Below are 27,874 nucleotides of genomic sequence, written 5' to 3' on the forward strand. Positions count from 1 at the left end.
GCGCTATTCCTGGAGGTACTGAAATACCAGCTTGATGGGTGAATTGGAAGGCAAAATGCATACTGCGGCTCTGTATTCACAAAAGTGGTCTTTTAAAACCATACTACTTACGTTTTGTAAGGATATAAGCATTGGGCATAAAAGCTGGTCCCTTCTGGGCCCTGTAGTCATGGCCTTAACTTTTCAGGCAAAATCACTCACTCATTTCACAATAATGAGTGTAAAAAGAAAAAGGTAACCATGTTGTTCTTGCTTACATTTCACATGCTTTACTTAATCTGGTATTCCCTATGAGTGTTTGCTTTTTCGAGGATGTTGTTAATTCTTTTTAGGCAGCATATTGCTCTTGTCTAGTGCGTAATCTGAATACAGTCACATCCAGGTGTTTATAGTGGGTCAGTGCAGTGCAAGTTTCTCTCAGTGGGGCTGTATGGTGTTCAGTGGGGGAGAAGATGTGGCACTATGGTCAGAGCTGGTGAATTTGGAACTGGGGGTCTAGGTTCAGCCTTCTTGTCTAGGTCACCAGACCACTCCCCCTGAGGGAGCACATTCCGATGCTAGACCTTAAAAGGCCCGTAAAATCTTAAAGGCCCTGGTGTCTTAGCACCAACCGGTGGATCCTAGAAGTGGCAAGTGTGGGTTAACCTAGAAGGCCTGTCTGTCACTATTCATTCTGAAGTTCACCTTCAGTCTTGCAGGCAGGCCTATGAAGCAGCACACCATGGAGTGACAGTGACTCTGTCACTGAGGTCACAGAACCCTTGAGCAGGGTGGCTCTAGTGCAGAGTGACTGTACCAGGCGCTGACCAGCCGTGGTCTGTGCAGGTAACAGCGGTGGGGGGTGGGATTTCAAGGGATGATCTAGAGGGAAAATTAAATAATTTCTCCTCTGAATCATCCCTCGAAATCCCCACGTACCCGGCTCCACCGATGTTACCTGCATGGACCACGGCTGGCGCCCACTTCAGATGGGAGCGTTGTGTTTGCAAGTATAATATGGTTTTGAAAGCAATTGCTGCCTCCTTCCTGGCCTCCAACAATGTTCAGTAACAATAAAAATGTCATGATAACTCCAGTGATTAATGTTCTTAGTAGAGAGAGATGGTGGCATATTATCAAGAACGGCATTAAAATTATCGCTGGTTTAGCGGCAGAAAACTGCAGCTAAAGCGGCAATAATGGGCTTGATAATATGCCCTGGGGAATTCGGAAAGAAGCCCATGTTCACACCTGAACATGGACTTCTATTGGAATTCTCAAGGGCATATTATCAAGCCCATTATTGCCGCTGTAGCGGCAGTTTTCAGCCGCTAAACCGGCGATAATTTTTAACGCCGTTCTTGATTATATGCCCCATGGTGTTTTGTCTAGTGGACATTTTGATTAATTGAAAGGAAGCACGGAGGGTTAATGTGCCTGCTACTAAGAACATGTACCATGCAGATCACAAAGTGCACATAATTTAAATAGGTCAGTGGGTTACTGCTTTTGTCAGAGAGACCCTATTGTTACTTGCAGTTAATACCCTAAAATCACAACATAGAACAGTGAGCTTTTAACTGTCATGTAAGAGGTGTATGCAAACTGCAAGGTATAAATTAGAGCGTTATGGATTTTTACCCCAGTCTTTGATTATCCTAATGTTGCAGAAAAAGGGTTTATTTGGGTAGAAATCAATTCTGATTATTAAAGAGAACCAACAACCATGGTATTACATTTTAAATTCCGAGTTTGTGTTTCTCCAGACCAATCACTATTTTTAAACTATGCTGCCTACTAGTATGGTTGTCATGTGACTCCTACAACTTGTTGTCCTTTTTCTTTATGTAACATTTCCTATACAGTGATTTACACACGTATGAATGATTGTCTCTGTGTAATATGTGTGATGTAAAGTGCTCTGACACCCTACACTGGTATAAGTGGTGCTGTAAATTAACTGATACTTTATTTTGACATTTTTACACATGCTTACAGTCTCTGCAAAGATTTGTCCTTATTAGTACCAGTGGTACATAGAACTGCAGCAGCGAGAATGGCGACCAATCAACCTTTGCAGAGGTCCCTCCAATTCACAGCAGCACAAGTCACATTTTTAAGTAACTTTTTATCCGTTTGAGCTATAAACAATTTACTAGTTAAAATCGTCATATTATGCAGCAGTTTTATATATTATGTGGCAAACCTGGCAGACCCATAATTATGTGGAAACATTTGCAAACTAGGATATTTTGCCATTCATGTTTGAACTGCTCTTGTGGAAAAAGGAAGAAGTGCTGATGACAAACACCATGGCTGGGAGACAAATAGCTTGCGATTCCACTTTTAAGGATATTTGGGACATTCTGTGATTGGAAACGTATCCCACTTTGTGAATGTATTTTAATGTCAATAACTCATATTAATCTTTAAATAAACGTGTATCCATTGGTTAAATGGAATAACGTAATGAGCTGTAACCGGTTAGTGAAATGGGAAACAAATACTAAAAATGGGGATATTTTGCTCTTTCTGCCACACCTCTTACTCCGCCCACTGACCCAATCCACAGGTTATTCCCGCCCTCTGATTCTCCGCCTACAGTTCCCCTACTCTTTTTTCCCCCCTGCTTTGACCAATGCCCGTATTTGACACCAGACATGGAAGCTCTGTATAGATTGGTTGTTGGTTTGGAATGGAACTCTAAGGATCTTAAGACACGGCTCTGAAGTTAATAGTGTTTACCGGAACAGGTAATGAGCGATTGAAATTAGCTGCAAACATGAAAGGAGTTAAAGGGGTGGTTTTGATATGAGCAATTGTTGAAATACTCCTTTAAGAGGGTGTTTAACAGATTGAAGTTCAAGACAAAAAGAGTTATTTATTATGGTATGGGTTCTTTAAACGTCAATGTTTCTCTGCTATTCTATGCACTTTGAACAATGTTTTTTGTACTTAGTTGGTCCCTGGTTCAATAATGCCCTTTCTGTTAACTGCATCAGAAACTGCATATTATTCGTTCAGATTTTTTTTTACCAAAAGGAATACATGTGCCGAAAATGCCTTTGAAATATTCGTGAATGGATTACCAAGATGTGCGTTAAAAAACGCACATCGGGGCAAGATGGCGGCGGTGTGCTAGACCGCTGTGAGATGTCTCCCTGACCAGTGCCGGTAGTAAGGGAAAATGCAGGACGAGAGCTGCCCTACGAACCTGAAGTAATGCCGGTTTAAGCAGTTTGCGCCTCAACTCATGCTTGCCCAGTGAAAGGAATAGCAATCATTTAAGAAGTAAAATAGCCAGAGGCGGGAGATGGACACGGAAGCAGCAAGTACTCGTAAATTTATTCTGGCGACAAGCGAGAGGAGGATTTTACTGCAGACTCAGCTCTCCCTTTTTTCCTCCCTAATTGGTGTTGCGGTGCTGCGGTTACTCAGTGGCTTGTTGTCAGCCAAGCATTCTCGAAACAACAATCAATCAATAATTACCTGTCTGACTGGTCGATCCGACACTGAAGGTATGGCTCCGAAAAATCCTGCTGCAGTGGCCGCCGCAGCAGCGAAAACAAGGGCAGCAAGGCAAGCGCTTCATGATCGGGAGTTGGTGGCGAAGCGAGTCGGCATTGTGGCTGGTGGTGGTGCTGAAGCGGGAGTCCCTGATACGGAGCATACGCCGAAATCAGCGAGGTCTGCAAGGCAGGCTGAAACTACACCTGGACCCTCAGTGGTGGAGCTGCTCCGTAGAGCGCCGGGCGTATCCGCAGTAAAAACTCCCCTGAAGCCTCCTGCGGCTGGTGGTGAGAAGTTGCAGCCGGCAGTGAATCTGTTAAGCAACCTGGAGGAGGCGGCATCTGGAGGCGACCTACCGGAGCGGAATGGAGAGATTGAAGGCGTCGTAACATCTGAGTCTGCCTCCATGGAAACCCCGGCACTCGAAAATTCATCAGAGGGTCCAGAGGAAATCACTCATGCACCTGAGAAGGATACACATGCCATAGGTATGACCCCCCAAATATTACTAACTGGTTCCTCCGAGACTCGTTTGCCACATACTTTAAAGGGTTTAGGCTGTATGTCAGCCGCCTCTGCCACGTCCTCCGAGTTGGGGGTTCAGGCTGCAACACAGACCAAAACATCTTCTGTGGTGGTCACACCTGCCGTCTTGGGGGCACAGGCAGTAATAGAAAAAACGTCGTTGGCTTGCAGCTTTGGTGATTCTGGGGAGGCCTTAGTAGTGATTCAGGAAATGACTGAGAATGTTGAAACTTATGAGGGAAGCTTAGATGGAAAAGATACATGTACAAAAAGCATAACAGTTTCTAAGATGCTTGAAACTGATAAGGATCCTACTGACTTTTTCTCATTTTTTGAGGATGCTGACTGTTCGGACGATACTGAGGAGGGGCTCGGGGGCCTCTGGGGTGACACCGAGTCCAACGTTACCACTGACAGTGATCAGATCCTGAAAACTAACGATCCAAGGGGGAATCAGAAAACTGTCTTAAAAAAGAAAAAGAGTCACCACGGTGCATCAGACTTGACCTGGGATTATTCTCCGTTAATCCAATCCGTATATGAAAATCAAGCACCTCAGACTTCCCGTTCACTACCGATGGACCACCCAGATCAATCAGGGGCTACCCTGACCACAGGTATGAATGCGGTACTTCAGGCTATCGCCTCTCATCGTGAAGAAACATCGAAAGATGGGCGCAAGGCACAGGTACCCATTCATAAAGTTCAGGGTGTGGTACGCAAACTAACTAAAACAGTGTGCACTTTTAATGAACATATGACCAAAATGGAGACTCGTATATTGTCCAATGAAACAGAAGCTGCTGTAACCCATGAACGAGTTGAATCCCATGAGGCCGAATTAGAGGACGTCAGGTGGAAGTTAGAAGATTGTGAAAATTGCCTACGTTGAAATAATCTGCGCGTTCTTGGTATTCCGGAAAAAATTGAAGGCGATGATATCCGTGCCTTCATTATACAACTTTTCTGTGAAACACTCCCTGAGCTATCCACCTGGAACTGGGACCTGGAAGTCCAACGCGCCCATAGAGTACCATTGACTCTGAAACCTGCAGAAAAACAGGGGGGGTACCCCCGTGCGGTTTTAGTATACTTTGGGAATTTTCTTCTAAGACAGGCTATCTCTGATAAAGCTAGGCCGGAAGCACGACGCAATAGAGATTCTATTTCATACTTTGTACAACCAGACTTCTGCCACATAACTGTGGAAAGGAGATGGCGTTTACGACAACTAATTAAGCCATTTTTGGAGAAGAAAGCACAGGCGTACCTCAACAATCCAGCTAAATCGAAAATAATATTCGGAGGACAAACAAGATTTTTTACATCTGAGATTAAGGCGAAAGAGTATCTAGATAGTCTGAATTAACTAATTATAATACTTGGAGAGTGGTTGGGGCAGGAGGAGGATAGCGTTGTTATTGTATTTTTCCATCTTATTATTGGTTGGATGGGTATTTAGATTCATCTATACAGATTATATCTGATAAAATAATAAAGTTACCCTGACCATTACTTAAAATGGAAAAGTCTTATGGGTAGACTAACGGTATAGGTATATGGGACACTATGCTATACGATTACTTGTTATGTATATATATATGTTCTATTATATCGTATTACGTGATTATAGGAATATCTGACTATATGACACGGTATTATAGGACATGGTCTCAAAGACCAATGTATGAAGAGGATGTCCCTCTATTATCTTCTATTTTTTTTTTCGCTTTATCCATCCTCCTTGCCCTCCCTGTCCCTTTTTCTTTCTCACTTTTGCCTTCCTTGTTTTTTATTTTTGATTGTTGTTTTCTGGTTCCTTCTCGTTTCCCCATTGTAATGTTTTTCTTTTGGATGTTCTTTTTTTCATCATTTAACACTGCTGCGCACTGGTTAGGGAACATTTCTCCATCAACACAGACTCTACCGAGAGTCTTATTGCCTTTTTTTGTGGGTTGAGGGGGGTTGAGGTAGGGGGGTGGGGGGAAGGGGGGAGTGCAAAAAAATAAAATAAAGAGCAAGCTCAAATACTTAAGAGACATAATAAAGTTTGTAACAAATAATGTTCTATTAGTGGTAAGAAATTAGAAATTTAAATTGTCTGTATGTTTACTTAGGCGATTAATGTTCTATAGTGGTACTCCTGGTATGAGCGCTGAATGTGTACGATGGGGAAGTTAAAACTTTGTTGTTGGAACATAGCAGGTCTGAATGATAGGGCTAAAAGGGTACAATTTTATCAGACAATTCGTCAAGACTCCTATGATGTCCTGTGCTTGCAGGAGACCTACATTTCGGTGGGAGATAAAGAACTGCTAAAGATACCTGGCTATAATAACCTTGCAACAACAACGCAAACGTCCAAAACACGTGGGGTTGCTATTCTAGCAAAAACATTCTTGGACCAACCTAGGCGCAGATTGGTCGATCCCCACGGTAGATGGGTTATAGTACAACTTGACCTAGGTACCACCATCTGCTCGGTCCATGGGTCAAATGTAGATGAGCCCCCAGATATTTCAAGACCTTGAGTTAGAATTGGCATCTTGGACAGGCTCATTAATTATTTGCGAGGATTTTAATGTAGTGTTGGGTGCTACATTGAATAGTCAATCATGTCAGAATTGCAAAGGGGGTAAACCTAAGGTTTATAGAGCAGTAAGGCAACTTATGGATAGCCATAATTTAATTGATGTTTGGGATTTGAAGAACGGGAATGACCCTGGTTATACATACTTATCCTTTCCCCACAATAAGTATGTCAGGATTGACTACATTATGGTATTTATGGAAAGCGCTACTATGTCAACGATAGCTAAGTCTACCAAAACACTATCAGACCACAATGCGCTTATTTTTACTTTTGATATTACCAGCTGTAAGAGACCCTACTATCAGTGGTCATTTGATCGAAAGCTCCTGGTGAACACGGAATATATAACTCATATAACACTCTGGCCTCAGGAATTGTTTGATTATAATCAGTATAGCGCCCCTAGATTTGTGGTCTGGGACTGCTTTAAAGCAGATTTAAGGGGAGAGACCATTGCCTACGTTGCTAAACGCAAAAAGAACCAGGATAATGTAAATCAACATCTTAATTTGGAGTTAGCAAGTTTAGAGGCACAACACGCCACCCAGATACATCGTGGGGACGAAAGTCAGAGTACCTTGCGGAAAATATTAGTCCTTAAGACAGAGATTAACAGTGCCCTAACACAAAAAGCAGTTGAGACTTTCCCGGTAAATCAAAGAAACATCTATGAGAGTGGGGAAAATGTTGGGAAACAACTTGCTCTTCGAACACGACAGAAACAATCTCATAATACTATACAAACTATTGAGTCTGAGGGGCAGAAATATAACTCATCTGCGGATATTGCAGGGGCCTTCCAACGTTACTATCAAAAACTTTATTTAAATGAGGATCAACAGCTGGTAGCAGATACGAAAAAATTTCTAACTGACTGGCTATTACATTCGGAGTTAACTAGGACGATTGATGATTTAGTTAAGGAAGATCTTGATAAGGAAATCTCAATTACCGAAGTTGAACTGGCACTCAGAGTTAGCTAATGGAAAAGCTGCCGGCCCAGATAAAATCCCGTTGGACCTTTATAAAATACTTGGGAAGCAGATACTGCCCTATTTATTAGATCTGTTTCTTGGAGTCCAATATCATGGCATACCACCTGAATCATGGAAAAGCACAAATATAGCAATGTTCCCCAAAAAAAGAAAGCCCCCTGAGCTTCCATCCTCATACCGCCCTATATCGCTTATAAACTCTGATTCAAAACTTTATGCCAAGATTCTCGCTAACTGGCTCAGCAGGGTCATTGAACATCTGGTCTCCCCGTGGCAACACGGCTTTATTCCCGGTAAGGGTACGACAGATCATACCCGGAGAGCCATTTACCTTTTTGACATCATGGGAGTCACGGGGGGCACGATGTCGATGATCCTACTTGACACCGAGAAGGCCTTTGATCGAGTGTCTTGGCAGTTCCTGTGGGGTGTTTTGAAATTAAATAACTTTGGATAGGGTCTTATTAAATCTATCAAAGCACTCTATATAGATCCTAAGGCCAAACTCACCATAGGCGGTATCGAATCAGAGTTTATTAATATCCAACGGGCCACGAGACAGGGGTGCCCGTGCTCCCCAATATTGTTCGCCCTCTACATTAAGCCTTTAATATTAAAACTACTTACCTCCACACTAATAGAACCAGTGAAAGTGGGTAATTTTAACACTAAAATTCTAGCCTTTGCCGATGACGTGGCGGTATTAACATCTAACCCCGCTGAGGCAATTCAGGAGATAGAGCAAACCACCCAGATTTTTGGCTCCTATTCAGGGTATTCCCTGAATAGGGATAAAACTATGGTGATATGTACAGGAAATACCTTATTTGAGAGCCCTTATAGAGTCAAACAGGCTACATACCTAGGGGTGTGTATATCACCCGAGGTTAAAGAAATCAACCAACTTAATAATGACCCGCTGGTTAAGAGAATTAAAAAGGATCTCATTAGAGTAAATAACCTGCATTTGTCAATAATAGGTAAGGGGAATTATCTTAAAATGAATATATTCCCAAAAATTCTATATTTCTTTCGAGCGATCCCGCTAATGGTTGAGGACAATATTATTAAAGCTTTAGATTCCTCCATGTGTAAATTTATATGGAACTATCAGAAGATCAGGAGAGCGTTGCCATTTCTGACATTACCACAACATAGGGGAGGGTTAGCCATTCCAAATTTGACATTATATTTGTGGGCAACTCTCCTTCAGCAAATGGCCCCCTTATTTAACACCAAACCTACTATTGATCCCATAATAGATCAATATATACCTTCCATTTATGAACTGATATTAGGGGATGAAGCCAGAGGGTTGCTATTAAGGCAGGTAGAACCGTCTTACTTTAAAAAAATCTAATTTAAGGTTATCATTGGTGCATGGAAGACCTGGAAATATGCTTCTAAATACCTAGCAATACCAACATTTACCAAATACACCCCTCTCTGGCATAGCTCGATCCTACCAGCATATCTTAACGATAGCACCTCTCGAAAATGGGAGAAATCAGGGATTGTTACCCTGAGTGATTTTGTTGGCCAGGAACTGACTGCCACATTTGAGGGTCTACAGCAAAAATTCTCGTTCCCCCCTACTGATTACCTAAAATATATCTAAGTGTATACCAGTATTTGACACTACTCACCAAAAATTAAATTAGACAGTATCCCCTTTTTTGAAATCATTGATAGGCGGGCCACTAGGATAGGGACTTTATATGAGATGCTGATTAAAAATCTTAGTGATGACCTGGAGCGTGTTGAGAGAAGCTGGGCAACAAAATTAGATAACCCAAATGTGGATATCGACACTTCTCTGATCATGTCCCCCAAATTAATTTTAGCTTCTAACCTCAAGGCCCAGTATTACAGAACAATTTATGATCTCTATTCTACACCTTCAAAATTATATACTTGGGGCCTACGGCCTAATGATCAATGCCCAAGATGTGATCAGCCTCTAGCGAATCTAACGCATATGTTTGCTGAATGCCCCAAATTAGACTTAATAAAGAAGATGATCTTCGAATATTGGGCGGAAATATTTAGGCACAGATTTAGAGCCTCATTGACTGTATATATTTTGGGTCATGATGTATACTGGCTGCCCGCTGGAAAGAGTCTGAGGTACCTACCTCCCAAATGTGGTTAAGCCGGTTTTTGGGGATTTACAAACAGGAGCTAGCTATTTACAAAACTAGAGGAAGAAAATCTAGAACTCTTGGTGCCCAGATTCGGGCTCCTATTACTAATTGGTATGAAAATAAAAGAGGTCCTCATGCCCCTTGTTTGATAGAACTATGAATTGTATATTCTTACCATGATATGATATTGCTCTTTTGATTTGATCTTTCTTTGTTGTTACCTTTTTATAATTTTATGATGTCTCTTATGGGCAATAACTATTACTGTGATTTAATATATATGAACTGATTGCTCTGTTTGTACTGATATATGTATTATGATCTTGCTCAATAAAAAAAAAAAAATGAAATATTCGTGAATGAAAAGGAGTGTTCTTACTTAATTAAATGATCCTCGAGGTTCCACTGTGCAAAGAACAGTGGCCATTTTTATGGAAAAATAATCATGTAAGGGTATTTTATAAACATGTCAGATTGTCACATTGCCCACTATTTTCTCTTTGCAGAGAACAATGTCTACACGTATGGGCAATGGATCATGTAAACGTCAGATTTTGTCATTACCCAACACCTCTTTGCAGAGAACAATGCCTACATACATGCATGGAGAACTGATCATGTAAACATGTCCGATTTCTACATTCCTACTATGTCCTCTTCGATTAGAATAATGCCTACATGCATGAGGATTCAATCATGTATTTGTATTCCACTAACACATCAGACTATCAATTGCCCGCTACTTTCCTCTTTGCAAATAGCAAAGCCTAAGTGGTTGTATGACAGAACAACTAAATAAAGACATTGAATGAGTTAAAAACGCATTTTTTACCCCGCCTTTTTTTTGCACTCCAGCGGCGTAACAATAGCAACAACAACTGTGGTGAATTGGGCCCTGAGCTCCAGGGCCCCCCTTCGGTACTGTGCACAATCAGGCCTGAGAACTACAGAATGGGTCAGGAGTGTGGGGGCCCCCTCCATGCACTGTACAGGAGGGTACCCTCAAGTTTTGTTACGCCACTGCTCCATCCTCGGATCCCAAGCAGAGATCACTCGGGGATCCAGCCAGCGTGAGGGCAGTGATGAATTTGCCCCCCAACTGCCTCCGAAAGGCCGCTCTCGCTATCCAGAGCCCTTCTCGGGCAGAGCTCTCTGTTCAGGCGGCAATCCTCGGCCTGACCACAGCTCCTGCATTGATTTTTTATTAGTTTTAGGCAGTTGATTTTACCAATTAATGTTCCATGGTATTTCAGCAACTTCCTTTTGAGGTGTATTAGAACGCCCGGTTCCCTCCCTGCCTGTCTGGGCCACTCAAGGTGTACCTCTCTGCCTGTAAGCCTTCGTATCTCAAAAGTTCAAGCTCCCAGGATACATAGGCACTGAGTTGGTAGATGTTTGAGTGATTTCTGGTGCGCTTATAAAAGAAAAAAACAACAAATGTTGCCAGCAAATTGCACCCAGGAGTCACCAGACATTAGCTAAGGGGTAGCAGTACCTTGAACCTTTAGGATCACCTCACTTCCATGAGCGTGTTACCACACTCACCCCAAAAGCTGTGTCACATTTCTTTCCAGGGTGATGCTTCCATGGCCATCTCTGCTGGCTAGGGGTGATTCCAAACAATCTCTCCAGGCGTTTTCCACAAAGAGATCACCAAGATTCCAAAATGTCTCTCGCAGGTCATTCAAACGTGAGCATTGTAATTGCTCAAGGCTGGCTTTTTTGTTGACTGTTCCATGAAAATATTTTGCACAACAACGAGTGTCTGAACTTATCATGGTGCACTGAGAGAGTGTCACGGTGTAGTCAGCTTGCGAGGCAGAAACTCAGAGATGACATGCTGCAAGTACTGTCGGCCTCCACTCCTCTTTGCACATTAAAGTGAAAGTATTGTTATCCTTGAGCATAGGTTTAAAATAACTCAGACATAGACTTGATGATCCACCGTAAAATTAGGTTATCCATTGAATCCAAAAAAACAATAAAAGTTACAGCAAAATAAGTTATGATTTCACTCCATAACCTGCACAACAGCCATTTAAAACCATAAGTCTCAGACCAAATACAATGCCGAACAATATTAATACCATATTCAAATAACAATACAAGTACAAACAAGTAAAATCCTACCACAGTTACCACTTTTATAGTCCAATGGGTAGCAAGATAAGGAATATCATGTAAGAATATCTCTCACATCAAGGGTGCAGCCATGAGCACTCAGGGATGCCAATCCCTGTGCATGAAGTCCTTCAGCCATGCACATCGTGTGTTGGCATTAGTGCCCTATTCGCCACAGGCCACCAAACCCCACTTCAGTAATGTCCTTTCTCCTGTCACCCTTTACCAATGTGCTCACAACTTGACATGTTGCACCCAAGTCAACTTTTACAGTTTTTTCAGAAAGGTTTGTGAAGTTTTTATTAAGTGCCAAGGTTATTACGAAAAGAAAAAAGGCTTTTCGTGGGAAATTCGGACCAAACTGTGACTATTCAGTGGCTTTCAGTATATGTTTATATTGCTGAACACTCTGTCTCATCAGGACCTTTTTTTAAAAATTTTATGAAAGGCTGATTAAACTTCGGTATGTGCATTATGTGTGTAAATAACATTTACAATATGATGACAAAAACATTTATAATACCTTGACAAAAACAAAAAAGTGACATTTGTACACCATGCATTCTAACAGCTAAGTAATGGTGGTGGTGACTTACCCTTTACTTGGCAAGGTGTGCAAACAGGTGAAGGATTATAAGAAGCCATTGTATCTCCTAAGATAATTTTTCAGCTACAGAAATGTATTGAACCTCCGTGATCTGGCTTTAGTGCTTGTCTGTAAAAAAATAAAAACAGAAACTTGTGAGTCATGATAAAAAAAGCAGTTTTCATGCTTCACTACAGTGGCAATGAGCCCCTAGAAGAGTAGCTGTTTTTCGGGGGGTTCTATGATGGAACCTTGCACGCAATTACGATGCATGCCTTTACAGCGCATCCATTACCACGCAATGACTATATCACACAAATCTTTACAACACATGCATGAAACACCCAAAATGTATGTTTTTAGCAGTTAAGGTAAAAGCTGTATATATAACGTTCCTTTTATTTTATGAAGACGTGCCACTGACGAAGGGATCAAAAGACTCCTGAAACGCGTTTGGCGATTTATACACAGATGCCTGTTCTGTCCTAGCCGCCTGCTTGCAAATCGCCAATAAATGCTTTGAGCGAAGTTGTGTCCGAGGCTTCACTCCTTTTGGGCTACCTGCTTGTTGGATGTAATACGGCTGTTGCCCAGCCGTGGAGTGAGGCTCACTGCGCCCCGCAGGCCCTTGCTGGTTTTTCACAAGTGCTGGCGATTAGGGAAGACACGCAAGTTGCGGCTCTTTATGCAGGATGGAGCCGCCTTGGATGCTCATTTTGGCGTTTGGAAAGTGGGGCAAGCTGCCGGCAGAGGGGACATCAACCCACAGGGGAATTTAAATTATCATTACAGTTCGTGAAAAAAGCATGCCCACTGTGGATCTCAATACCGTATATTACAATGACCAGAAGGCCGTGAGAGGGCCACGCCCATCTGGGCGGGGAATTTTCAAAAATAAAAAGGTGTGCAGGGAAACTTTGCTTTCATTTAATGAAGACGTGCCACTGACGAAGGGATCAACAGACTCCTGAAACGTGTTTGGCAATTTATTCACAGATGCCTGTTCTGTCCTAGCTGCCTTCTTGCAAATCGCCAATAAATGCTTTGAGTGAAGTTGTGTCCGAGGCTTCACTCCTTTTAGGGCTACCTGCTTGTTGAATATATATATATAAATACAACAGTGAATATGCCCTTGTACTGGATTCGGGCGTATGTTGGACTTGAATATATGCCCTTGGACTGGATTTGGGCTTATGTTGAATTTGTATGCCCACTGGGGCTAAATGTAATAGAGCAAATACATCGGTATGAGGTACGCCAATATTGGTGACAATCAGACTGATCTCCCATTGTATCTTGCATATGAGTGCCACACGATAGGACCAAGTATGGATACTTTAAGGCTAACATCGGCCGAAATCTCTGGCTTTTATATAAATTCAGCCTGGATTCTTGCACATGTAATATCCATTTATGAATTCATAAGTCATTGCAACTTTATTATGGATACGAATCATGAGATTGTTCTTGGTTTTATTTATTCCAATTAATTTTGTATTAACTAAAGGTTTGTTGTGGTACGAATAGGTTAATACTTGATAACAAAACCCCAAAATTGAATATATGTACCACTGTTAAGATGGCAGCCATCTTTTTCACGATACCACTTTGGTGTAATTGTCTGTTGTTTATGTTTACTTACTGCAATTATTAAAACGAGTGCAAACAAACGCCTGTCACCAAACGTGAACAAGGCGAGAGCTGAAAGGCATTGCTTTGCAGTTCTAATTAAATATCTGCTGCACTACAAACCACGGTGTCCATGATACTTCCTTGTGTGGATGGTATTTGAAACGCTATATTGCAGGGTGCCAGTACCTTGAACACAGATCGCCCTGCTGACTGCCCCTACCCCGACCAGATTCTGTTTTAGCATATATATATATATATATATATATCCAAAACAATCCAGCAGTTTGAAAATCAGTTCACACTGGTGCCACGGCCTCTGTAAATAAACGCTTTTATTCAGCTTTGCAACGGGTGCCCAACGCGTTTCGCTGTTACACTCACAGCTTGTTCACGGGTGGAAATTTACCGATACAATGTGTCATTTAAAGTAACAGAGACTAGTTCCACCTTCAATCAATGGAAACCATAGACAGACTTCCGATGCAGTTTTGTAAACAATAAAGTTCCGTAAGTTCATGTGTTTAAGAAAAATTAATCAAATTAAACTAAACATTGCGGCAGCAAAGGGTAATAATGCAACATAATTTACAAAATAATGGAACAAAAAAGGTGGTGGGAGGAGCAGGTGGTCCGGAACATCATACTGTACCAAGACCATGTCGGCCTCTGGACGAGGTACATAGACGACATTTTTTGTATTTGGAAGGGAGATCAATCAAAAGCGGATGAATTTCTCCAAATACTGAATGTTAACAACTTCAACCTACAGTTCACGAGCCAGAGTAGCAAAGAAAATATTGTGTTTCTGGACGTAGAAATTTTCATTGAAAAAAATGAGATACACAGCAGACTCCACAGGAAAAAGACAGCCGGTAATAGTCTTTTACTCTCACAAAGGTGTCATCCTAGAAACCTGGTTGCCAGTATCCCATTTGGGGAACTGTTGCACGCAAAACGCAACTGTAGCTCGGCTGAGGACTACAGTAAAGAACAAGAAACAATGTGCAACAAGTTTAGAGACAGAGGGTATAAAGAAGACAGTATACAGGCAGCAATTGAAAAGGTAAGAATCTCAATAGGGAGGAGCTTTTGACTAAACCTAAAGAGAAGAAGGAGACGGACAAACTGAGGTTTATAACAACTTACCATAACCAAGCTTGGGAGGTAAGGAAAAGTCTGAACAAATTCTGGGAAGTTCTTAGAACAGACGAAGATCTCAATGACTATGTAGGATTTTATCCATCGGTCACCTTCAGACGATGTAAGTCACTGAAAGACAGTCTCACTAACAGCTCTATAAAAGAAAATAAGCGCAAGAACACTATTGAAGGTTTCTTCACCTGCATGAGATGCAAAGCGTGTAAGTATAGTCAGAACTGCAAGAGTATAAAGTTGAGGAAAGACAAACCAGCTTTTAAAATTGCTAGACATTTCTCCTGCGACACGGAGTTTGCAGTTTATGCTTTAAGATGTCCATGTGATCTCTATTATATAGGGAGCACCACCAAAAAAGTCAAATTACGAATCCTTGAGCATCTTAGAGCTATTTCTAATAATGACAAACAGTATCCGGTGGCCCGCCACTTCCATGAAGCACATAACCAGAACCCAAGTCTCCTTAAATTCTGTGTGTTGGATTCAGTGCCCCAAAGAGAAAGAGGGGGAAATCGCACAATAGAGTTAAGGAAACTTGAGTAAAAAATGATCATAAAGTTTAATACCATGATGCCCACCGGGCTTAATTTTGACGAAGAATTAGCCATTCATCTGAGATGAGATGTTTTATAACCTCTTTTATGTGTCTGAACCTGTACGTCTATCTTGCCCTTTTTTTGATTTTTAACTGATTGATTCTTAAATTAATTCTTTGAGAGAGTTCCAAGACATTAAATTAGAAACCTTATGTTTCTTCTCTTGCAGAAAGAACTACATGTCAAATTTGAAGATCCAGATTATTAATCATGTTTTGCTCACTTGAGCGTGATTTTACTTTACATTTGTAAATCTTTTGAAGACAAGCGGCAACATACAAGCAGTATAATTGTTTAAAGTTCCAGTGTTGTTTGACAATAACAGTTGCCTTTAGGCTATTTGTCATATTATTGCCCACTTGGGCTATATTGTGCAATAATTTCCTACAACTGGATACTGTGGTTGCATACTTACTAATCAGTTAGTATGTTACGCCCACTTGGGCTAAAGTTTTTGTTCCTTTATTTTGTAAATTATGTTGCATTATTACCCTTTGCTGCCGCAATGTTTAGTTTAATTGAATTAATTTTTCTTAAACACATGAACTTACGGAACTTTATTGTTTACAAAACTGCATCGGAAGTCTGTCTATGGTTTCCATTGATTGAAGGTGGAACTAGTCTCTGTTACTTTAAATGACACATTGTATCGGTAAATTTCCACCCGTGAACAAGCTGTGAGTGTAACAGCGAAACGCGTTGGGCACCCGTTGCAAAGCTGAATAAAAGCGTTTATTTACAGAGGCCGCGGCACCAGTGTGAACTGATTTTCAAACTGCTGGATTGTTTTGGATATTTTGGAGTGGCGTCCTTGCCGCGTTGCCCGCCGCCATCGAGGCTCTTCGTCTGCCAGAACTTGGTGTTGGAATATATATATATATATATATATATACATACATATATTCACAGGAAAAAAACATAGGTTTCAGGCACGTTATAGTTAGAAATGAGGATTTAAAAAACCTTAGAAATTCACTGAAAAAAACCATAGGTTTTATGGAAAGTTATAGTTAGTTGGACATTTCACTTGTACAAATCCATAGAAATTCCCCCGTTATTGTTAGTTCAGCCCTCGCAATGCACTGCTGATGACGTCACATATTACATTACTCATGACATGGTAAGTGAAGTCACTGATGACATCACTGATGACATCATCCAGGGACTGTGTTTCGGTAAAGTTTAATATAGATAGGGAAAGGCGTATTGAAGAATGAGTGGGTGTACAAGTGTCTGAATGGATGATTTAGTAGGTGCCTGACTGACTCTATAAGTGAGTGATTAAACATAACTTAGTGAATGCATTGGTAAGTGACTAAAGTGTGTGAATGTCTGTATCCATCTGTCTGTTGGTGTGTAAGCGGCTGCATGGGTTTGTGAATAGCTACATGAGTGTTTATACAGGTTATTGATTGGACAACCACAGTGTTTGTGTGGGTGGGGTGTGTGTGACTCTTTGCATAGATGTGCGAGTGGGTGATTCACTGGGTGCATGGTTTCAAGAGTGCATCTGTGATGGACTGTGTGTGTGGGTAAGTGTATGTATGGGTGTGTTAGTGAGTGAAAGTATATCTTAGTGGTACACGTGAGTATATATGTGTGTTGGAGTATAAATGGCTATAAGTGAGAGTGTGTGATTGTGAGAGTGGCTGTATGGATGAGTGTGTGCTTGTATCAGTGACTGTATAAGAGTGTAAGAATGTGCTAGTATTTGTATGAGTAAGTGAGTTGGTGTATGTATTACTGTATAGGTGAGTAAATGGCAGTGTGAATAATTATTTGCATGACTGACTAGGTGTGTGAGTACCTCTATGGATGAGTCGTGATGAGGGAGTGTCTGTATAGGTGTATGCGTCCATATGATAGTCCTGTACTGAGTGACCATAAGTATGAGTGACTGTACGAGTGAGTGAGTGGATGTGTGTGTGTAATCCTAAGAATCATTGAGTGGGTATGTAGTTATTGGTGTTGGAGTGTCTATGGTTTTGAGAATGGCAGTCTGTAATTTAGAGTGGGTGTATCAAAGGTTATATTAGGATGTGAGAAGATGCATCAAATTATCACATGGATGATGTCTTCAGTGATGTTTCATCAGTGTTGTCATTTGAGATGTCATCAGTGATGTCATAAATGGAGTCATCAGTGATGTCACTGATCATGTCATGAGTGATGTAATATGTGACGTCATCAGCAGTGCATTGCGGTGGCGCGAGTTATCGTTAGCTGAACTAACTACAACGGTGGAATTTCTATGGTTTTGTACGAGTGAAATGTCCAACGACTATAACTTTCCCAAAATTTTATGAGTTTTTTCAGTGAATTTCGAAGGTTTTTGAAATGCTATTTTCTAACTATAACGTGCCTGAAACCTGTTTTTTTCAGTGAATTTCAAAGGTTTTTACATGCTAATTTTTAACTATAACATGCCTGAAACCTGTGTTTTTTTCAGTGAATATACATATATATATATGCGCACATGTGTATGGGTATGTATATATGTACGTGTGCAATAAATTTGTATATGCATGTAGGCATCATTGCATCCATGTGTATTTGACAGGTACTGACCCATGACATCGTGTATAAACATCCCATGCGTGAGTGGGCATTCCGGCTCCATCTGGTGAAGCCCCAGGGTGGGTAAGGTGTTTGAGAGTAACTTGATCCTTCGCCCCTGTGGGACACGCGCTTCCTTGCCTCAGACTCCAGGGAAGCGCCGGCCTGCACCAGAGTGCTGCACACTCAGCACCGTGTTTGTTTTAAGTCACTTTGCACTTGTCTTGCTGTGTTCAATTCCATGCATCAACCTTACAGTATAGATAGCTTTCTATGTATGCAGTGGAGACACAAGTATGGGTGTATCTGAGCAGAACGGCACGCAGCGCTGGCATTCATGCGTATATCATATGTATTCATTCATTCATTCTGCTATGGTGCACACAACCCTGGGGAATCAGCGCCTGTACATGAAACAACACACAACATACACATGTTTCAGGCAGGTAAAGCTGCCAAACATGCATCGGTGGTCTGCTTCAGGTTCATGGGTGAATACCTCATGTACCGATCTATCACAGCTAAATATTACTTGCACACACCATGTGGAGCAACATCTCATTAACCCAACCGATTACCATAAAGTGGAGTCTGACTCACAGCCCATAAAATCTCTACAGACATGTTTACATTGTTTAAAATCGGGGTATTTATTGGTATTAAAACTTCTTGAACATATTGGTAGTTTATGAAGTTTTCTGTGTCCTTACTAGACGATCAAAGTTCATTTCTATTGTCTTACAAGTGCATGTCTACTCTGTCAAATCAATACTTCTGAAGGGGTCGATAGCTGTAGAAATGTCTCCTCATTAAGTAACGTGGCTCGATGTGGGGAGTTTCGGACAATGGTGGGGTTCCTGTTGATCAGGTGTTGCCCTAAAAACCGTTGCATTTTCTATTCCCTTGAGTGCCGGACCCCTCTTATTTGGAGTAAAGACTTTTGTTGCAACACACGCATATATATATAGATATATATATATATATATATATCTTCGAATCTTCACATTCTCCGTTTTCACGACGGAAGTCACGGCACCACAACAGTAAGATAATTTAATATAGTTTATTTTAGATACACCATGTGTAAAAAGTGCAAAATGGACGGCCTACGCATTTCGACTGCAATCAGTCTTCAACTGGACCATAGAGTCCTGGCTGTCTAGAACGTTTTTTTAAAGTGCTCAGTGCTCAAACCATCATTGATTTCCAGGGTTAAAAACAATTAGACTACCGACTTCATTCACAATTTTAGGCACCAACTGATCGCCATTTTTTTACATGATTTTGGCTTCATTTGCTTATTATACTATACATGTAAAGTACTCTTTTTCCTTTTTGTGCATATTATCATATTCATAAAGTTCAAAGTGCAAAGTGCCAATTCAATTCACAAGGAGGAGTAGGGATGTTTTTGGGAGGAAGAATAAAAAGGGAAGGTGTGTCAAGGTGTATATAAAAAACTGTAAATTTTTATATATATATATCTACTGGTGGTCGTCAGTAGATAGTTATAGTTAGGACCTATTTTCCATAGGAAAATCGCAACATTCTATTCCCCAAAACTTTGGTGCCGATTGAAGAATCTTCGCAAAATTTTTACAACTCGTGGGGTTTTCAAGTCCGCTCCTATCTGAAAAGTTTTGGGGTGATTCATCAAGGGGGGGCTGAGAAAAAAGGGGGTCCCAAAACATGTTTTCCCCATTTAATTTCCCATAGGAAACTTTAGACATGGCTATAGCCCGAACTGCTGAACGGAATTACACCAAATTTGGCAGAAAGGTAGGCCTTGGTTCAGAAAGATACATTTTTGTTAAATGGTGTAAATCTGTTCAGTAGTTGCTGAGAAAATAAAAAATAAAAAAGTTCTGATATCTATGGCCGCAGAGGATCTGCGCACCCTCCCGATCACGAGCTGCATGCTAATTGGCTGTCAACACTCCAAACCAGGAAGTGTTGGCAGTCATCTTGTGCCTCGGTATAACTGAGGCACAAGAAATCAGTGAAACAAACGCGAAAAAAGAGAAAAGGGGGCAGGGTAGGAACACCCTTTCCTCCTAGGCCTGCTTGGGGGGTCCCTCACAAAATGTTTAATCAGCAAAATCCGTGGAGAATCCGCAGATCTGGCTGGAAAAAAAAAAACTAAGCCCGGTCTCCCGTGTTTCATTACTATTTAGCCCCCGGGTGGACCAAGCCCCAGGGGCAATATTTTTCTTGTAATGGGGGGCTCAGAGGGGTCCCCCAGACCCATATTTGCGGGGGCTCACGGCCACCCCCAGGGCTTGTGTTTTATTAAAAAAATACTAACCTGTGTGGGGGGGCTCGAGCCCCCCCCCCCACATGCCCCGGGGTCTGCCACCTCCCTGGGGCACTAGGTATGCAAATTGGGGGTCTGTTATGGACCCTATCAGCCCCGGGGACCACCACCTCCCCGGGGCTTTGGTAATGTTGGAAGAGGGGCCGCGATGCCCCCCTCCTGACCCCTGTCATGGCCCTGGGGACCGCCACCCCCCAGGATGGGCTCCTGTAGTATTTGGAAGAGAGAGCAGAAAACCTGCTCTCTCTTCCAAATACCAAAGCAGATTGCTTTTCCACACGGGGAGCTGCATCTTAGCAGCTCCCCATGTGAGAAAAGCAATGCTGGCTCCCGCAGGACGCGGAGAGCCAGCAAGACTGTGGGGGGATTGGGGACCCCCCCACGGTCCCCAACGGAGAGGGCCAGCCCCGGGGGATGAGTCCCCAGGGCCATAAATGGCTAAAGGAGGGGGCCACGCGTCCCCCTTCCAAATTTTTATTAAAAAAATAGAAACAAGGGGTCAGGCCCTGGGGGATGTGGTCCACAGGGCAAACAAATTAGGAAAAGAAGGGGGTCCACACAGCCACCCTTCTTAATTTTTATTTTTTTAAAGACCAACATCGTGCCAGAGGACCCGCCCCCTACCTGCAGCACTCTGCAAACACGCCCCAATGGCGCATTTGCAGATGGAGAACTAATTCCCATTGAATACTGGGGGTCCCTGGGGGCCAATTAGCCCATGAGGAACCTCCAGTATGTGCCACGGAGCAGTGTTGCAGTGAGGTATTCTGAGGCGAGGGCCCTTTTTACACCTCTCTGCAACGCAGCTCTGTGGCGCTTAATGGAGGTACATGGTGGGTTAGTTGTACCCCAGGGACCCTCAGGATTCAAGGGGAGTTAATCCCCCAACTTGAAATGCACCACGGGGCGTGTTTGCACAGTGGTGAAGGGAAGGGCAGGGCCTGAGGTGACATATGTGCAAAAACACCCTGTGGCGTGTTTTATGTTTGGGAATTAATTCCTCTTCAATCCTGAGGGTCCCTGGAGCCCAACTAGTCCACCATGTACCTCCAGTAAGCACCACAGAGCTGCTTTACGCAGTCTTGTACAAAGGGGCATGGCCTCTGCACACCTCTCTTCAATGCAGCTCTCTGGCGTATACTGGAGGTACCTGGTGGGCTAGTTGGCCACCAGGGACCCTCAGGATTGAAGAGGAATTAATTCCCCAACTTAAAATGCTCCAAAGGGCGTGTTTACAGAGAAATTTCATCTCAGGCCCCGCAGTATTCTTTTCCATTGTGCAAACGCGCCGCCTGGCGAGTTGTAAGTTGGGGAAATAATTCCCCTTCAATCCTGAAGGCCCCTGGGGGCTAACTAGCCCCAGGTGTTTCCAGTAAGTGCCACTGAGTTGAGTTGCAGAGAGATGGTCCAGGCCGTTCCCCTTTTTATACTTCTCTGCAACGCAGCTCTGTGATGCTTACTGGAGGTACCTATTGGGCTAGTTGGACTCTATAATTCCCCTTGAATCCCGAGGGCCCCTGGGGGCCAATTAGCCCACCAGGTGCTTCCAGTAAGCGCCACTGCGCTGCGTTGCAGAGACGTGGTCTAGGACGTGCCCCTTTTTACACCTCTCTACAACAGCGCTTATGGAGGTGCCTAGTGGGCTAGTTTGACCCTAGGGACCCTCAGGATTCAAGGGGACTTAATCTCACAACTTAAAACAGCCACAGGGCATGTTAACACAGTGGGGAATGTAGGGGACGGGGCCTGAGGTGACGTGTTCAAAAACGCCCAGTGACACGTTTTAAGTTGGGGAAATAATTCCCCTTCAATCCTGAGAGCCCCTGGGGGCTATCTAGACCAACAGGTGCTTCCAGTAAGCTCCACTGCGCTGCGTTGCAGAGATTTGGTCCATGCCATGCCTCTTTTTAGACCTCTCTGCAACACAGCTCTGTGGTGCTTACTGGAGGTACCTAGTGGGCTAGTTGGACCCTAGGGACTCTCAGGATTCAAGGGGACTTAATCTCACAACTTAAAATAGCCACAGGACGAGTTGGTCCAGGCCATGCCCCTTTTTAGACCTCTCTGCAACACAGCTCTGTGGTGCTTACTGGAGGTACCTAGTGGGCTAGTTTGACCTTAGGGACACTCAGGATTCAAGGGGCCTTTATCCCCCAAATTAATAAGGCCACAGGGCCTGTTTGCACACATCAGCTCAGCTCTACCGTCCCTTCACCAGTGTGCAAACGTGCCCTGTGGCACCTTTTAAGAGCTTTAATCCCCCTGCCCTGTTATGTACTAGAGTTTTACAGAGGAGGTCATGGTAATCACAGGGATACCCCAACGCATAGTGTTCCCTAGTGTATGTAGGTGTTTTAACTATATTCTAAGTGTCTTTTAGCATTGCACTGGCTCTAGGACTGGTTAGTCAGTCAGTTACCACCAGTACCCATCTGAAAAAGTTGAGGGTACAGGATGATTTTAGAACAAGTCCTCTTTCTGCTCCTCTGTTTGTTCTTTCTGCACGTCTTCCTTTTTCCTGCACTTTTCTTCGTATTTGAGGACTTCTGTTGCTTCTTTCTGCATTTCTTTTTCTTCTCTCTGTGTGTTTTTTCTTCTTTCTTCACATGTCCTACCTCTGTAGGCATAGTTAGAAATGAGCATTTAAAAAACCATTGAAATTAACTGAAAAAACCCTAGGTTTCAGGCACGTTATAGCTACAAATTAGCATTTAAAAAACCTTTGAAATTCACTGAAAAAAACATAGGTTTCAGGCATGTTATAGTTAGGAATTAGCATTTAAAAAACCTTAGAAATTCACTGAAAAAACCATAGGTTTCAGGGATGTTATAGTTGGTTGGACATTTCACTCGTACAAAACCATTGAAATTCCTCCGTTATAGTTAGTTCAGCTAACTATAACTCGCGCGCCAGCAATGCACTGCTGATGACATCTCATATTACATCACTCATGACAGGGTCAGTGGCATCACTCATGACATCACTGATAACATCACTGATTACATCATCCATGTGAAAGAGTGGCAGACCTCCTCACCCTAATATAACCTTTGATACACAATCAAAAATAAAAACTAACATTTTCAAAACAATGGACATACCAATACCACTTACAACACATCTATTCAGTAATTCCAATATCTACACAGACATCCACTCAATCACCAACAGTTCCTATGTTGTGTTCGAGTTTAGATTCCGATTGAATTTCCTGATTCATGCCCTTATATAGGTACAATTCATGTTGCCCTTACGTAGGCATAGAAAACCAGTCTTTATTCAGGCATAGCCCCTGCTGCCCAAATACAGGCATGGCTACTTCCATCCGTTCATCTACGTCACAACGATTTCTTGGAAAACCAGACTCTTAAGCCATTAGGGACTTCCCCTTGCTTGAATATTGGTTTCTCCAAGAACTCAGTTATTATGAATGAACATCTATTCCTTAGGGGTTGATTCATTATGTTCATATGCCTGACTTTACGTCAAAGCTGGCATTCCTAAACACCTTCAAGGTTAAATATACCTTCACTTGCTATGGCAAAGCACTATGTGGTTCGGTGCAGTTTGACTACCTACTTGCATGAAGCAGCTAGTTACAGCAAGTGCAGAAGGAAGCCAACTCTCCAGCTGATGCACTGACCAGAAGCTGTCATCCTCCTGCTGAAAATCCAGCTCCACTGTTTCTGACTCCCCTTGCGGGATGTTGGGTAATCGAGTCCATGAAAGAGATACCAACCTCTCATTCTAAGGTATGGACCTGATTAGAACCTAGAGAAACCTTTGGCAACCCTTGGCAAAACTAAACCTATGCTAAAGACAGCACCTACTTCTTTCCTCACACTAGACCTAGGTTAGGTACACTGGGGTAGACGTATTTTAGAAGCGCCAGTTGAGTATTTTAGTCTGTGTTATTTATGTAGGGATTTTTATGTCATAGCACCAGACAGTGCTATTAGAGTATTATTTTATATTACTGTTTTCGCTGTATGCATTATACTTTGCATTCTGTCCAAAAATTGTAGCAGTTCACCTCTCTTGCATGAGAAAGAAGACTGTTCAATAAACCTTTTATTGAAACACCCGTCTCTCTATTTCTGTGGAAACTCTGTAGAAACAAAGCATGCTCGATGGACTGAGTGAAATAGTTAGTTATTGTTTCTACGACTCTGAAGAAACGTTTTATTCTTGGGGAACCAAAGTTGTCATGTTTATGCGGTTATCAGAAACAAATCCCTATTGTGTATTCGAGAATATTTCTAGTGACCTCTGAGCTAACTGGCACACACCATTAAGTTTAGTATACTTGATAGTGACATACTGACCTAATTCCTGTGTCAAAACTATGTGCAGAGCCTTTTGGGAATATAGGAACTACACTACATGGCTACATGGCGCCCAACGGTTTGGTAAGGCACTAATTTAATGCTAGATACTGGAGTAACTCAGTTGTGCTTTTCTCAGAGACCCCTTTGTCCGTAAAACTCCAATAGACTTCTGGAGTGGGTAAGGGATAAAATCTGCCATAGCCGAGTAGGATGAATAATCCTATGTATTAGCTTTTTTGGTTTATTCAATGTTAAAGGATACAGTGATTCGAAATATTGTGCACCTTATCTTTGTTTCCTTGAAACTTACACTGCAGTTTTCATTAAACAATATCGAATAACGACAACAACACCGAAACCGGTGGAGCTGCGGCTGATCCAGCCATTGCAGCTTTTAAAATTACAGGTTTCCAAGAAACCGACGAGGATGCTATAGCCATACCTCTAAATTTAAGGAATGCCATCACTATAAAACTTATAAAACATGGACTAACATCGAGAGGTGGTAGGGCAGTTTTTGTGATAGAGGCACACGAATATCACCAGACAGAGGTATTCTATTCATGGATAGTCTTCCCTGAAGCGAATCCAATAATACATGTGTTTCACTTCTACAAAGATGATCCTCCAGAGGAATACATTCCTTTCGAGGATATTGAAATTCCACTCACATACAAAGAACACAAGCTCTGGTTTAAAGGCAGCCTAAAACATTTAAATCACATTACCAGGCTCGGTCCACTAGGTAGACCAGGAGCAATATGGTCGGCTCTGGCCGGCTACACACCTGACCCTGACATTGAATCAATGTCCGATGAAGACTTACTTAGTAACATACAGAATTTAATAGAATTATACAGCTGAAAGTCCTGAAAAGGTCTTTACTAAATACACTCCTACTCCTTCTAAATAGAAGTGGGAAAACACTAAACAAACTTCTAAAGAGAAGCCTTCTCATTCCAGAGGTAGCTCTCCTCAAAAGGAGCACTCTGAAAGGAGGTATAACCTCAGGAATATGGATAATTTAAGAAAACCTGATAGATATCAAGATACGTACCTTTCAGACTTCGTCACAGAAATCCGAAAGAAGAGGACGGTCAGAAAACAAGGAAGAACACAGGAAATCCAAAGACAATCAACACGTTCAGAAAAACAAGAAACCTTAATTCACCAAAAAGAAAGTAAGAGGTCTAAAAATCTGACTTGCTGAGGATCTTGAGGATACAACTCCAGAACGGAGAATGGGCTCGGACAATGTTGGACAGTGCAGCAGAAGTCACAATAGCTCGCCAGAACCTGACGGATCATCTGGAGAAAGTGGAATTCAAGTTGAAACTACAGATACCACAGTTAGCTCTCCGCATAAGTTATATGAAGCAAAACTCCGGATGGAGGGAGACATACCAAGAAAAGTGAGTGCACTCTTTTGGGAGTGACTTTCTAAGAGCTATCACATTCTTCTAGCTGAATAAGACTGGCCACCAGAATTTGTCAGAGAGTGCCCACATGACGAGGTCATCATTATGCCAGCCTTCTCCAACCATATTCCGAATCATTAAAAATATACTTATGCCGGGAAATGGGCAGTCGCCCAAGCTCCTGCACTATACAAAAATCATGTAGGATGGGATGGGGATTTTTCTCACCATAAAATCCAGTTGAAAAGTCAACTAACTGCACAAAGGCAGTACCCAGTTAAGCAAGAAGCTAATTACAGTTCAGGGAGATCTTAGATCAACTTGAATACCAGGGGGTGATTGAAACATGCACCTCATCAATGAACAATCCTTAGTTTCCTGTTTTCAAAGCAGACAATACATATTGTCTAGTATTGGATTACAGACAACTAAACTCTTGTTGCAAAACCTTTGCAGTGCAAAATGTACATGGTATGGCATTGATGAATAACATTGTGTGTAAAAAGTAAAAAACAACATTAGATATTTCTAACGGTTTCTTCTGTTAAAACATTGCACCAGAAAGTAGGTATTTGACCACTTTCTCAATAATGGGGACACAACGTTCCTTCTGTCGTCTACCTCAAGGATTCAAGAATAGTCCTGGGTTATTCTCAGCAAGGGTAACAGAGTTACTACAAATTTATGGGGGCATATTATCAAGGACCGGTGTTAAAATTGTCGCCGTTTTATCGGCAGGAAACTGCAGATAAAACGGCAATAATGGGCTTGATAATACGCCCTTGTTAATTACCATAGAAGCCCATGTTCTTGTGTTAACATGGGCTTCTATGGGAATTAACAAGGGGGTATTATCAACCCATTATCACCATTTTATCGGCAGTTTCCTGACGATAGAACGGCGATAATTTTAACACCGGTCCTTGATAATATGCCCCCAGATGACAAAGCATTCTCATATGTCGATGACATCTATCTGACAGACAATGACTTGGACAGGCACTTGAACAGGGTGAAAATCATTATATTGGGCTTTGCCTCTGAAGGATACAAATTCAATTTTACGAAATCAAGAATTGCCCACCTCAACGTCCTTTTCCTAGGATATGATTTATCAAGTGAAGGTAAAAGCCTGGCAGCCAACTTTTTTGAAAAGTGTGCGCTGCTCCAACCTCCAAAAATGCTGAAAGACTTATAGTCAATACAAGGGTTCCTGAATTTCGGAAGAACTTACATTCTAAATTACGCAGAGAGGGTTAACCTCTCTACGAATTACTCAAACTTGATTTTAAAACAGTAAATTGGACACAAAAACTCACAGAATTTTTGCGTTCGGTCCAAATTGACATGTTACCAACAAAACATTTGCAAACACCCGCAAACGTACGCAACTTAGTGATCCGAATCATTCCAGGACAATG

This window comes from Lissotriton helveticus, chromosome 2_1 (assembly GCF_964261635.1).
Source record: "Lissotriton helveticus chromosome 2_1, aLisHel1.1, whole genome shotgun sequence".
NCBI classification, from domain to species: Eukaryota; Metazoa; Chordata; class Amphibia; order Caudata; family Salamandridae; genus Lissotriton; species Lissotriton helveticus.